The 14,607-nt window shown below is 40.5% G+C and overlaps 1 long non-coding RNA gene across 1 annotated transcript; it reads left to right on the top strand.

The window, feature by feature from the left end:
- The first annotated feature begins 8,930 nt into the window (after positions 1-8,930).
- Positions 8,931-10,237, top strand: LOC113273788. The gene is made up of 3 exons (XR_003322602.1): positions 8,931-9,002; positions 9,117-9,196; positions 10,139-10,237. It is a non-coding gene; the product is annotated as an uncharacterized LOC113273788 (long non-coding RNA).
- Positions 10,238-14,607: the final 4,370 nt, after the last annotated feature.

The raw sequence follows: 14,607 nt of genomic DNA on the forward strand, positions 1-14,607 counted from the left end.
AAGGACTGAGGCCGAGGGTCTGTTTCTGGGTCGGTATGGTGACGCGTACACCTACATGCAACTGTTACTGTGTCCCACTGTCCCGCATTTATGATATTATCACGAGGATCCGAAATTCGTAGGACCTACCGAGGAAAGCATGTCTAGGCCTGTCAATGGAAATCCGTTAACCGTTAGCCGAATCCGATTACCCGGTTGCCGTTACGTTTAGTTCCATTATATCCGTTATCCGTTACCGATAATGTAGCGGTTAATTTTATCCGACGGTGACGGCAACGAAAGACCTATTTCCGTTAGCCTTAGTTTCGTTAACCGCTAACGTGTGCCTAGCACGTGTAACATTCATCTATACCTAGGTTACTATACTCGAATGAACATCATTTTCATTATAAGTAGAGTCTTCAACTCACAAACGAGAGAAGAAAAACTCACCCCTCAGTCGATTAGAAAACTAGGGTCATCTCCTTCCTTTCAATTCGAGCAAAATCATCATCTGCAAATTGGCTGAAGTAAATGAGGCAGTGATGGTTTTATATTCTCATGTTGTTGTTGATGTCTTCGTCTGCCGATAACAAGATGAGAAGTGATTTCTTAGATAGTTGAGACTGAGCAGTGGTGTTGAATAAATGCGTTAACAGAGAAATGAAACTGCGAAGAGTATAGATGCATGTTGGTTGGCAATGACGTTGGATGATAAGTTGCGACATGGACTGAATTGTGCAAGGATCAATTGGGTGAGCTGTGCATTCGATGGTGGTAGATGATTATGGCTATAACATTGGGTTCAAGAAGGTGGTTCTGGTTATGAGTCTGTTGGTGACTGATTGGATATACATGGATAGAGAAGTTTGCTGAGACATCGATTGGTGGAGCTGGGTTATTCATTTTCTAAAGTGGGGTTTGTTCTCTGTGTGTCGATGGAGAAAAAGAAGAAGCTTCTGTTGTATTAGTGTTTAATGAATGGTTGATGATGGCCATGAGTTAATGGCCTGGACTGAATTCGTATGTGGGATTTCGGTTAGTGGTTTTGATTGTTGTAAATCATCGACAACATCAACAGATGGAGTTTACTCACAAAAAGGAGCTAGTGATGCTATTGTTGGCCTTACGAAGACACAAGAGAAAGATGAATCAAACTGGTGATGGATGTGAACTGAAATACAGGGAAATGGTTTTGTTCTGATGATGGTGGCTCTATACAGTTCTCGTGACGTGAAAGAAGAGATGGCAGTCCTGTGACATACCGGTTAATACCGGAAAATTAACCGTTAGCCGATAAGTCCGACGTAACGGCAATGGTTTTGGATTTTACAATTCCGTCGGCATTTAACGGATAACGGTTAACCTCTAATTTAAACGGCAAAGGTAGCGGCAGAGCCATTATTTGTTACGTTAAGTGCCGTTGACAGGCCTAAGCATGTCTAAGGCTAAGGGCAGTTCCTATGCCAATGTCCAAAATGAGAATTTTGATCATCCACGTGATGGTCAAACACAGTTTTCCACTATGAAAAATGCCCTTAAAATTAGGGCTGTCAATGGGTACCCATTATCCGGACCCGGAACCGGACCCAGTATATTTGGGTCCGGTTCCGGGTCCTAAAGTTGGTTCCATTAGCTACTTAGAACCCGGCGGGTAATTATCCGATTGGACACGAATTTAAACGGGTCCAAACGGGTAATACCCGTTGGGTACCCGTTTATTCATTCTTTTATTCATGTTTTTAGCAAAATTACAAGTATTTTTGCTAGTTTTAGCTTTGATATTTTACTCATTTAAATTTTTTCTCTTACATTTAACCTTTATTTAGTACATTAATAAGAAATAATAATAAATTTTTATAAAAATTACTTAAATCCAAGCCAAAAAGAGAAATATATTAAGTTTTTGAGGTTTTTTAAATAGTTTTATTAAGACCCAATGGGTACCCGGAACCGACGGGTACCCGGGTATTTAAACGGGTCCGGTTCTGGGTCCACAAGTTTAGGAACCGGACCCGGAACCGTTAGGAACCGGACCCGACCATTATAAGTAGGGTCCGGGTCTTGTGATACCCGGGAGGACCCGGACCCGTTGACACCCCTACTTAAAATGAATAAATTTGAGTTTAGTGGTCCCGTAGCTGAATTCGTCCCCACCACTATCACATCAGCCCACTGAGTTCGTCCCCACCATCACTGAATTCGTCCCCACCACTACTATCATATTCTATACAATAATAACATAATATGTTTATTTATAGAGTATAAAAAGATATTCAATTGCTTAAAGTGGAAAAGTAATACTTGATTAGCAGTGAGCGTTTGTTGAAAGCACGCCAGCGTCTGATTGTTGACCGCGCGTTTCTGGTTCAAACGTGGGCGATTATGCCATGGTCGCCCGTCATTTACACAGACGCGCGCTGGTTGTTCCGACTCGATGTTCAAACCAACAAATCTAATGGTTTGAACATCCATTTTCCATGTTTGTTCATTCCATAGTGGGAGCAAAATGAACAAACTCCATGTTTGTTCATTCCATAGGAATTGCTCTAAGTCTTATGGTCTAGATATCTAGCTACTAGTTTGGCCATCCACGTCAGCTAGGGCAACCTCCTAAGTCCTATGGGATGGCTAATCTAGCAGCTAGATTAAAAGACCACATCAGCGGGACCACCATCTAGCGTTGAACGGTTCAGCGCTTTAAATCTCAGCCGCTAGATCAGAAAATTTTCTCTCAGCGCTGAATGATTCAGTGTTTTGGTTACTTATTGAGCGTTGAACGGTTCAGCTTTTGAAACTAGCTGCTAGTTGAACTGCGAGCAAATGCTAGGAGAGAGAAGTAGCAGGTACATGTGTTAACTTTTTTCCCACACTTATTTTTTGATTTGCAACACTTTTTGGCCAATCTAGCAGCTCAATCTAGCCCATAGGACTTAGCCTAAGACCGGGTCTTATGGGCATGCCCAAGGGCTTCCCAACCCAAAAAAGCGTGGCCAAATGGGGTGATTCCCGCAAAGGTTCCCTAGTGTGCGGGAATGCCAGCGGAAAGACTCCGGGAACGGCTAATGGTGAGCCGTTTCCAAAAAGCAGAAAACGGTCATCCATTAACCGTTCTTGTTAATAATAACGGAAAACCATTGTCCGTTCTTATGGAACGGCTAACTATGAACCGTTTTTTCTTTCTTGGAACGGTCAATGGCTAGCCGTTCCTTGACCTTTTTTCGTTTGCACTCCCCATACACTCATTTGGAATTTAAAAACATAAGTCCCTTTAAAGAGACACATACTTTCGTCACTCAAGCATTAACGATATATTTGGAGTGCATTTGCATGTCAATCCAGAACATATCTTATAATCTACCCAGTTATTTAGAGAATATAATATGTTTATTTTATAGGTTATCTTATTGTTGTCTGTTTCTATGTTGTGTTATTTAACAAATGTAATGTATTTTCTTTTTTCCTGCAAATGTAATGTACTTTTTTTCCCTGCAAATTTAATGTTTTTCATAGTACCTCCAAATGTAATGTTTTTAACATTTTCCTCCAAATGTATTGTTTTTCTTAAATTAAATTTGAATTTGTAGTAACCATGTCTCACCGCACACATAAATAAAAAAACATATAATAAAATCATTCTGAATCGGAGCCCAAAAAAACTTGTCCTGGATCGTAATGGTCTTGATCAACATCAACCTCGTTCGTGTCTTCTCCCGAATCCAGCTCGTTGTCTATCACATATCCAGGCATTTCACCATCCCTTAGACCTTGACCATGTCGTTCCAGTATATGAGCTGCAAGATCCGTACGAAGTCTCTCCTGGAGAACTGGGTTTTGTAATGCCTCGCTTGTCTGCCTCAAGTATCCGACTATAGGTGCATGAAGTGGTTCTGGCACATACTTCCACTCCGGGTCACGATGTTCATCCTCTACAACGATATTATGCAATATCAAGCAGGTTCTCATGATCGATTTCATATCTTGCTTTTCCCAGTAGTTACATCTATGGTAAAGGATCCTAAATTTACTTTGCAGTGTCCCAATTTCATTTGATATTTGTTAAATAGAGAATTGGAATACCACTGGGTGCACCGTAAGATTGGACTAACACAGAGTAAATCTTATAAATTCCATCCACTAAATAATACCCCTGCGTGTACTGGTTCCCAATGATAGTAAAATGAAAAGGTGGTGCAATACCATTGAGATTGTCATCAAACAAATTAGAGGACTTCAAAACATTAAGATCATTGCTTGATCCATCCACTCCAAAATACCCATGCCAAAACCACCTATCGTATGAAGCAACCGCCTCAATAACACAGGTGGGATAACTTTTGTGGCCTGTGTGTGTTACCGCCTCGTCTTGCGGACACACCCTCCAACCCCAATGCATACAGTCCAGGCTACCAAGCATTCCTGGAAAGCCTCTAGTTGTGTTTCCTTCATCAGCCGCTTCACGTCATTCACAGTTGGACGTCTCATGTATTCCGCATTAAACCCAAACATTATTGCATTACAAAACTTCTTAATATAATAGTAAATAGTAGAAGCAACCATACGGGTATAATCATCAATGCCATCGGGTGGGATACCTTTACAAAGACACTTCATAGCGGCATACATTTTCATGTGTGGGCTATGACCTGTAATTCTTGCAGCATCTTTTCTTTGTCGAAAGTCGGGGTCAACCTCACATATTTTGTGCATAATTTTTAAGAAAAGGGGTCGATACATACCTAAACGGCCATGGAACTTTTTCGGTCCCCAAGTGCAACCATCATTGAAATAATCCTGCATCAACCTTGCATCCGCTTCGGCACGATTTCTATTGGTTGATTCTCTCTTCGTCACTTGCGTTGGAATCGGTTGATGCAAATTATGAGTATGTTGCAGCATACATTGATATAGCATGAGAAGATTTTGATATGTATCTTTGTCATCTGAAACATCGGACAGACGAACCCCCAATTTGATTGACATATATCTACTTAAAGACATTCTTCAATCAACAACAACTCCGGAGTGATAATAAAATGGTGTCAAAATTGACATCTAACAAACTTAACACAAGCATTCAAGTAAAATTGACATTTGCAAATGGATTCCAACTAAAGTGCATCGTTTTATGACCATGATAATATCTATAACGTGTAAATTACATATACAATTAGACATACAATCTAAATTTTCTCATTTTCAATCACACCAAATCATTTAATTTGTAAATAACCTATAGAATTAGACATACTAAGTAAAGTCCCTAAAATTAACAATCTTAAACAAATTCAAGTCCTCACATGGTTGTAAAACTAATTGAATTTATGTTATTCATCAAATAATTAATGAAAATCTTTTCAACTAAAAAAAAATTAGGGTTTTAAGTTTATTGGATTACCTTTGATTATTGAGATGATTAACCTCCTCAAAAATAACCCCCACTTTCAGAAAGAGCTTCCTCAACAAACCCAAATCCTGAAATTGTGTAGGTGATGTTTAGTTATTTTGGTTGAGAAGAGAATGAAGAAAGGGGAGGAGAAGAACAAGAACATGATGAAGGATGAATGAACTGTGTTCGTTCTTCCTGGAACTTTTGGATAAAAAGGGAACGGTTAATGGTTAGCCGGTTCAATCGATTTTGAATGGTCAAGATACGGAGAATGGTTAACCATTAACCGTTTCATCTAAAACGGACGATTAGTGACCCTTTATTGATGGTGGTTTTTATCTTAGGGTTAAAACTGTAAAACCTTAGTCAAACAGTGACGTCACACGTGAGTAATAATGTCGCCACTAGCACATTTATTGAACCATTCAACATGTCTGCGTAAAATTACCGGGGTACCTTTTCTATATGCCATGCTCCACGGCAGATCCCCCGGTACTGACTTGCGTCATATCTACACGTGACAGCCACGCATGCTAGCCAAACGTGCCAATGGCATGCCATGCCAGCCGCCTCTCCGTGCCAAAGGCATGTCAACCATGCCAGCCGCACCACCGTGCCAATGGCATGCCATGCCAGCCACCTCTCCACACCAAAGGCATGCCAACCATGCCAGCCACACCACCGTGCCTATGTCATGCCATGCCAGCCACATCTCCGCGCCAAAGGCATGCCAACCATGCCAGCCACACCATCGTTCCAATGGCATGCCATGCCAGCCGCATCTCCGCGTCAAAGTCATGCCGACCTTGCCAGCCGCACCACCGTGTCGATGGCATGCCATGCCAGTCACATCTCTGCGCCAAAGGCATGCCCACCATGCCAGCCGCACCACCGTGCCATCCACATCTCTGCGCCAAAGGCATGCCGACCATGCCAGCCACACCACCGTGCCAATGGCCTTCCATGCCAGCCACATCTCCTCGCCAAAGGCATGCCGACCATGCCAGCCACATCTCCGCGCCGAAGGCATGCCAACCATGCCAGCCACAACTCCGCATCAAAGCCATGCCTGCCATGCCTCCATGACGTTGGCTGCCAAAACGAAGGGTTGCAACAATCAATGGCCACCCTTCCCTCTGAGATGCAAATCTCAACCGTCCAAGTTCGCCACCAAACGCGTGGCAACTTTTGTCCCAATACCAACCCCTAATTTTGGTCGCGCCTGAACTATGCCAAAACCCTAATTTTGGCCGCGCCTAAAACTATCCTAGCTTGACTGCCCCTAAAACATGCCAAAGCCATGCCGACCATGCCTCTATGCCGCTGGATGCCAAACGGAAGGTGGCAACAATCAACGGTTGTCCTTTCTCCTGAGATGCAGATCTCCGCCGTACAAACTTGCCACCAAATGACTTGTGGAAATCTCTTGGCTACGGTGCCAACTCTTGCCTACGGTGCCAACTATTGGCCATGGTGACAAAGCCCTAATTTGGCCACGCTAAAGCCATGCCGGCCATGCCTCACTAGTGGAAAATGGGATTTTTAAGTCTTATTAGGATTTATAAAAACGACTACCAAGGGTGCTCTTAATCATCCAGTCTTTCTGAAGTAGACGTATTTACTAAAAAAAGTACCCAAAACTGAATCGAGCTACGGCGGAAGACTTAATATATTAAGGTAGTTTTGTAAATAAAAAATCTTCTTGAAGGAATACAATTAGGACTGCGTGGGGAGCTAGTTTCTATGGTTTTCTCTCTCTTTCCCTCGTTTCTATCGACCTTATATTTCCCTTCGTCTCCCTCTTCACTTTTCTATTATAGAGGAAAAACTCTGCAAAAAAAAAATTGATCGGCCAGTTCCATCTGCTTTTCACTCGGTCCTTCCAATACTAGTTAGCAATAATCACCACTATTCATTCCCATGTTTCCTTCTCTAAATTACTCCCTTGCACGCTTTCACCTGTAGGGTTTTATGCAATCTCTTATTATCATTTACCAAACCCTAAGTCTATTTTTTAATTCAATCTTCGATCAAAACCATAACTCGTTCCTATCATTTTTTGATTTGAACAAATACCAGTAAAAACCCCTAACCGAATTGAAGAAACCCCTTACAGAATTCTGAGATTTTTCATCTTTAATGAACATTCAACTGATTTGTTTTTTTTTCTTTTTTCTTTTTTCAGTTAGGGTTTTTGTTAATAGGGGTGCAGATCTAACTGATTTTAGCTCTAGGGGTTATTCAGGATTTGTAATTTCTTATTGTTTACTGGAATTTTGGGGTTTTTTTTGGTTTACTCAGTTGGGGTTTTTGTTATATCTCGAATTGTTAACTAATATCTCTAATGATTACTGAAGGGTTGATTTTTCTAGTTCTCTGACTGAAATTTTGTTTTGTTTTGAAATCTTATCCATGTTGTTTTAATTTCTCTCAACTTGTCAATAGCAATGAAGGTTGTAATGTGTGTTAATTTTTATATCGGTGTGATTTATGTTCATAGTGACTTAATGGGAGATTTGTTTTCTGGATCCCCACTACTTCAGTATATGTTGATGATATTTGACTTTGGCCTGATTATGTTTGGCTTCCTTTTGTTATGTTCTTGTTTGTGTATGCTAGCAGTTTTGATTTGCTTGGCTCTTTTGAAGTTAGGATTACCTAATACTCTAATCTTGAAAATGAAGCTGTTGAAAATGAAGCTTACCTTATACAGGTAATTGCTATTTCTTATACATTTACACCCTTTTGTATGTATAGGTTACTGATTATTCTTTTTAATCCAGATTGAGATTATGAGAAATTTTACAAGTCTCGATTCTTATTATGTTACCTACCCTAAAAGCTTGGTTATTATTTCTCCAGTTTTATTGTTAAAATGTTGTCTTAGTTTTTCTCCTGTAGTTGAAGTCATAAGGAAGGTACATGCGAAAAGTCTCCTTTAGCTTTGTTCTGTTTTTCTGTTATGAATAGGTACCTATCTTTACATATATAGGTTATGCTAAGTTTTGATATGTCGATGAAATTGATGAACAATAAGAGGATGGTAAGTGATCTTAGTACCAGAACTTTAATAAACTTTAAAGTGAGGTCAACTACTTATTTTGGTACATTTTTTGTTGTAGGATTCTAGATTTGGAAGTTGGGAGCCATAGAACATCCCAATTATCGATGGCTTTACTATTGCTTGATTGATTACTTTATAGTTGACAATATATTTTTTCAGTGGTTTCTCTTAAGATTGGGACCACATCTAATAGCTTTAAAACAGAATCTACTTTGTCTTCGTGTTTACAAAGTATATGTACTGTCTAAGTATTGCATATGTATTTTGAGAATTTGAAACGATGCTAGTACGCATCCCTTTTATCATCAACTGAAGGTTTTATCTGTTTTAATTGCAGATATATAGAGAAGAGTCTTACGGGTGAGAACAAAGAATGAACCATGCCTAAAGGAAGTCCCCTGTTGAGGCACTAAACTGATTTCTCATATTTTTTGTTTGTTTTTTATGTTCATCAACATTACAATGCTCAATTGTCAAAATTGCAGGTGGTTGGTAGAAGTTTGTTGAGTCGTGAGGTAAAGGGACATTCGAGTTACAGTGGGAGGAGGAAATCAATAATTCCACATTAAAGTAAACCTGCCGTTAAAATTATCCATCTAATTTTTTTTAAAGTTGATTTAGTCATTTATCTACTGAATTTTATAGGCTGAAAACCAGAACTAATGCATTGTTATTTTGTTGCAGTGTGAGAGGTACATTATTGCTCCAGTGTGCTAGTCTTGAAAATGGGCATGCTTGTGACGATAGAAGCCATTTAGAGTCAGGTAACTAATATTGTTTTTGGGTTATAAAATGCTTCTAACTTTTTCTTTGATGTGATTCATCTTTAAAAATGGTTGGAGTCGATGGTTAGTTAGTCTCACATGCACTTGAATCACCTTTAAATTATCTAGTATATGACTACTTAAGGTGCATTACCTCTGGCCGGTTGGAGTTCTTATGGATGGATTCGAAAAATAATGGCATGTTACTAATTTGAAGCAATTTTAAAGTCCATTCAATTGAATACACCATGTCAGTTCGGATTAGTGGAATATCTTAGTCTTGGAGTTCTTTCGTGCACATAAGGTTTGTTTTGAAGTATCTCTGTCAACTTGTATTTGTCATCTTAACTGAATCAGGACTTAAACTATGTTTTACTTCTTGTATGTATTATTTTTTAAATGCTCCAGACCCAAACTATAAGTATCATCGTTTATGTGCAGGAAGTTACAAGGAAAGATGACGTTGCTGGTAATGATGATTGTCCAGTGAAAATAAAATTGGTTGTACTTCATTTCAGCTTGAGCATGTTAATTTTCAATATCTGAATGCTAAATGTAGATTATTGATAAGGTCTGCAATCCTTCTGTTTAATTTCTAATTGGAAACTTGGTTCTCTCTACTACACACGCCATGTCTCTAGATTGTGGGTACTGTTAGTGACAATGTTGGTGAGTCCAATTTGGAATAACTCTCGTATGCATTGTTGTTTTAGGTACACACCCTCCTAGTTCACATTGAAAAACATCTTGTAAATTCTCCCAAAAGATCATGCCTAAATGTGAATGCTTATGAAGATTTGTTTGTGTTATTGCATCTGCAAATTCATCTCCGGTAATTTCAACATTTGTTTCTGACAACGAGTATTGAGATGGAGATCAGGTAATAATTATTGAATGAATACTTAAATTTTTCTTCTTTGTATTTTGTCTATGTACATGGAGAGATGAACACATGGTCACCTCTTCATGTTATCAGAAAACAAGCTAAATCCAAAGATTGAAGAATGTTGTCAGGTATAAATCTTCTTTACAAGTTAATGAACACCAACATTAAAACTCCGTTCTTCTCTGACTATTGTTTGCAATAGCTACTTGAATTTTTTTATTACACTACCATTGTTGTACTATCATCACCGGCTTCTCCTTCACCAAAACTTTTTGTTCAGTTTTCAAGGCTTGTAATTATGATTTATGATGTCCTTTTGTCACTTACTCTGATAGTTATTTATTTATTTTATTTGGGGTTGTTGCAGATCAGTTAGGAAGATTATTAACCTGGATAAGGAATTTATGTCGTGTTTTGATAAATAAGGCAAGGAGTGTCAAAGCCGTAGACTCACAGTTGTAGATCTTGTAACTATTTGTACATTGCTCGAGATCTGCAATCATGTCTGCTGTAGGTATACTATTCCGGTCAGTTTTGCAGCTCAGTTCATCTTTTTGCTGGTTTTAGTTTATTTCATTTTGTAGGTTGGTTTCCACCAAATGTAAGAAAATACATCTTTAAGAAACTAAGAAACTAAAATGGTGTGAATTCAGTAGTTGTGTAGAGTATTCTGTGGTTTTGAACTTAGTGTCAGTTCAATTTATATTGTACAATAATTTTCAAATTTTGAATGAAATAGTGAATGTTTTGATCTGTTTATGCAATGAACTTCTAATTTTAGTTCAAGGAATTCGTAATATTCGGTTGTAGTCAGATTGGGGTTCAGATGAATCAGCTTTTCTGAAATTATTCAGCCCATATTAAAGACTTCCCAAATCTGTAAATCAGCTTTTACAGGTTTTTATATAAAACTAAAGAAACAACTGTGTCGGCCAGCATTTATTTTAATACTGGTGAAGGAAGTCTTAATTTAAAAAATTAAAAGAATCTCAAAAGCAGTCCTTTTGAGAAATAAGACTACAGGATTGGGGCTCCCGGAAACAGTCTTATTTAGAGGTTTTAATGCTTTTTCTGGCACACTTTTTTCTACATTTTCCACTAGTGCCTCCATGCCGCTGGCTGCCAAACGGAAGGTGGAAACAATCAATGGCTATCCTTCCTCCTGAGATACAGATCTCAGCCGTACAAACTTGCCACCAAACGACTTGTGGCAATCCCTTCGCTATGGTGCCAACTCTTGGCCACGGTGCCAAAACCCTAATGTGGCCACGGTGCCAAAGCCCTAATTTGACCATGCCAAAACAATGCCGGCCATGCCTCCATGCCGCTGGATGCCAAACGGAAGGTTGCAACAATCAACGGTTGTCCTTCCTCCTGAGATGCATATCTCAGGCGTACAAACTTGTCACCAAACAACTTGTGGAAATGCCTTGGCTACGGTGCCAACTCTTGGCCACGGTGCCAAAACCCTAATTTGGCCACGCCAAAGCCATGCCTCCATGCCGCTGGCTGCCAAACAGAAGGTTGCAACAATCAACGGCTATCCTTCCTTCTGAGATGCAAATCTCAGCCGTACAAGCTCGCCATTAAACCAAACAACTTGTGGCAACCTTTGGCTACGCTGCCAACTCTTTGGCCACGACGCACACTTAGCTATGCCAATTTTATGGTCATGGCACCAAACCCTAATTAGCCACGCCAAGAGCATGCGCAAGCCATGCCAGCACCGTGGCCACGCCACTGGCTACCAACGGAAGGTAACCAAAATCAACGGCTAACCTTCCTATCAAGATGCAAAATCTCGACCGTCGAAGGTCACCACCGAGCCGGCGAGCCTCCCAATCTCAACTTTACAAACAATAGAAACATGCTACACAAAACACTCGAGACATTACAAAATGTCACAAACTGGGGGATGATCATCAAGGTATTGGTCTGGCGGTTTACAACGTGCGGCGTACACTACGCCCGTTACAAGAAAGTGTCATAAGAGTGAGGCGGTTAGTAAATACAAGAAGTAATGGTGAAACGTTTCCTTCATTATGGAAACATCAATTCCAGGCGTTACCCATTACCGCTTTCTTCCATTTACTCAACCGTTTCCACTTCTTACGAGACCAGGGTACGTTTCGTTGCGACTTGTATAAATAGGTATCACCTATTTCCACCGAAGGACAAGTTTTGGTCAGGAGAATACAACACTCAGAAATCACTTGTTAGCTTTCCCATCTGTTAGCTTTCCACTTTCTGATACAAGTTGTCAAACAACTACTCTTCCCGAATCAACTATTCTGGTCTCAACACTCTCTTCTGGTCTCAACACTATTCTGGTCTCAACACTCTCAACTATTCTGGTCTCAACTACTCTTCCCGAATCAACTACTCTTCCCTCCCTAGACCAACCCTTCTCCTCCACTTTGTGACCGAAGCAAGTCTGGAATGGCCATTTCTTGGTTTAGGCCGGATTTGTACAGATTGATCTCTCGAATCAAAGTACTCCCTTTCAGTACATTGTTTAGGGTTTAGATCGTTTCTTACCCACACAATCGAAATTACCGAAATCAGCAGAAATTGTTTTCACCCTCAAACAATTGGCGACCACAGTGGGAGATTAATCTATCGGTCACAATATCAATTCCCGATTTCTGATTCCATCTTTTCAACCCAGATATCGAGATGATGGAAGCAGACTAGCCACCGCCTCGTTATAAGACGACTCTGGAACGACTGGGGAATTAGGAATGATTGGTGGAATTTTCACAGTCACGGCGCCGCCGCCCACAAAAACTCAGATTTACATCAGGGAGATCCATTTTGTTGGAAGACTCTAAAAAGCAAGTAAGTCTCGTCAGAGGAGTTGCATGTTCTACTACCTAGGATTTTCACTTAGATAATAGAAACCGACAGCCACACTATCCCCATGTTTCTTCCCATACTTTCTACTAACAACACAACATTCACAACCCCATGACTCTCCTGGGGTATTTATGTCACATACATTCATAACCAAAACAACATTATTCTAAAAAAAAAAATTCATTCCAAAAAGAATAATCCAAAACCCTCATAGGTAACAATTATCTATCAACCCAAAAATCCAGATTCGCCTTCAGAAAAAAAAAAAAAAAAAAAAAAAAAAAAAAAAAAAAAAGCTTAAAAAAAGCTTAAAAAAAAGCTTTAAAAAAATAGTTCAAAAAACAGGAGTACATTCAAGGAAAACCATCTAGTAATGGCTTGCTCTTCTTGGTGAAATCCTCCCTCGTGCATTCGAGAGCCGCCTGTTTTAGCTTCAGTTCCGTGGACAACCTTTCGATTTCCGCCTCCTGCTGTGCGACCTCATCCACGGAAGGGCCTTCAGCCGCCGTAGTATGCAACTTTTCGACTCAGAGAAACCTTCAACAAACCAGGGAACGTTCCGTGGTCTACGCACACATCACGATGGAACTTCCATCTTGAGACCACGTCCTCAGAAACGGTATGGCCAGTCACTTTGCATATATCGTCAATCGAAGATAAAGCTTCCTCCACACGCTTGAACAACACAAACCGACTAGTAACCTTTTTGGTTGTGGCGATGTGTCCATACCTTTCCCATATCTTGGTATATAACGTCTCGTATTTGGATGGCACGCTGAAGTCGCCGATCAACACATGATCTGGATAAGGAACTAAGTATGGAGGAGCGAAAACGGCACCCGCAATCGAACTGGCATCTGGCAAGGGATTCCTAACTACAATGGCGCCAGCGGCCGCTGGAGCACTCTCCACTATTTGAGCCGCAACAACATTTTCATCTTGATCGACCTCCATTTTCGGGACGCCAGGCGCAGCTGCCACGGTTGGAGACAAAGTTGTATCTCCATGGTTTTCCGCCTAGGGGCCATCTTCAGGAGCAGGTTCTCCCTGCGATATCGTGGTTTAGACATTTTTAAAAAAAAAAAAAGATAGAAAGGAAGAATAAGAACGCATGGAAGACTCACTGATTCACTTTCAGGCTGACTAGAAGAAGACTCAGCGCTGCAGTTGGAAGAGCTATTTTCATCATCACTAGATTCCGAGATTCCCTCCTTTTCGAGCTCTTCTTCACCACAAGAAGGCTCGTCATTGTCACCCTCTGCCGCGAGATCCGCCGTTCTCTTAGGCTGGGCAGTGCCACCCTCTGCTGCGAGAGCCACTGTTTTCTGACTACGTGCAAGCTGGGCAAAGGCGTTCACGCCCTAGTTAAGGAATAAGGAAAGATTTTAAGTAACGAAAGAACTGTGCAATCCGACTGAGTGGGCAAGAAAAAGAATACATACCCGAACGTTGGAAGAACTGAAAGTCACAAGGGCCGTTGAATCTGATCGAAAACCACCCGCGCGATTTTTCGACCTTCGCTTCTTCTTTTGGGGACAGTCCTTGTCCGTGTTAGGAGAATTCCTTTTGGGCAAGGAAGGATCCCTTAACAATGGATGTCTTGCTAAAGTTGCAGCAGAAGGCTTACCAAAGGTATTCTTCACTACGTCATTCACGAATCCATGAATGG

Source organism: Papaver somniferum, chromosome 4 (assembly GCF_003573695.1).
Source record: "Papaver somniferum cultivar HN1 chromosome 4, ASM357369v1, whole genome shotgun sequence".
NCBI lineage: Eukaryota > Viridiplantae > Streptophyta > Magnoliopsida > Ranunculales > Papaveraceae > Papaver > Papaver somniferum.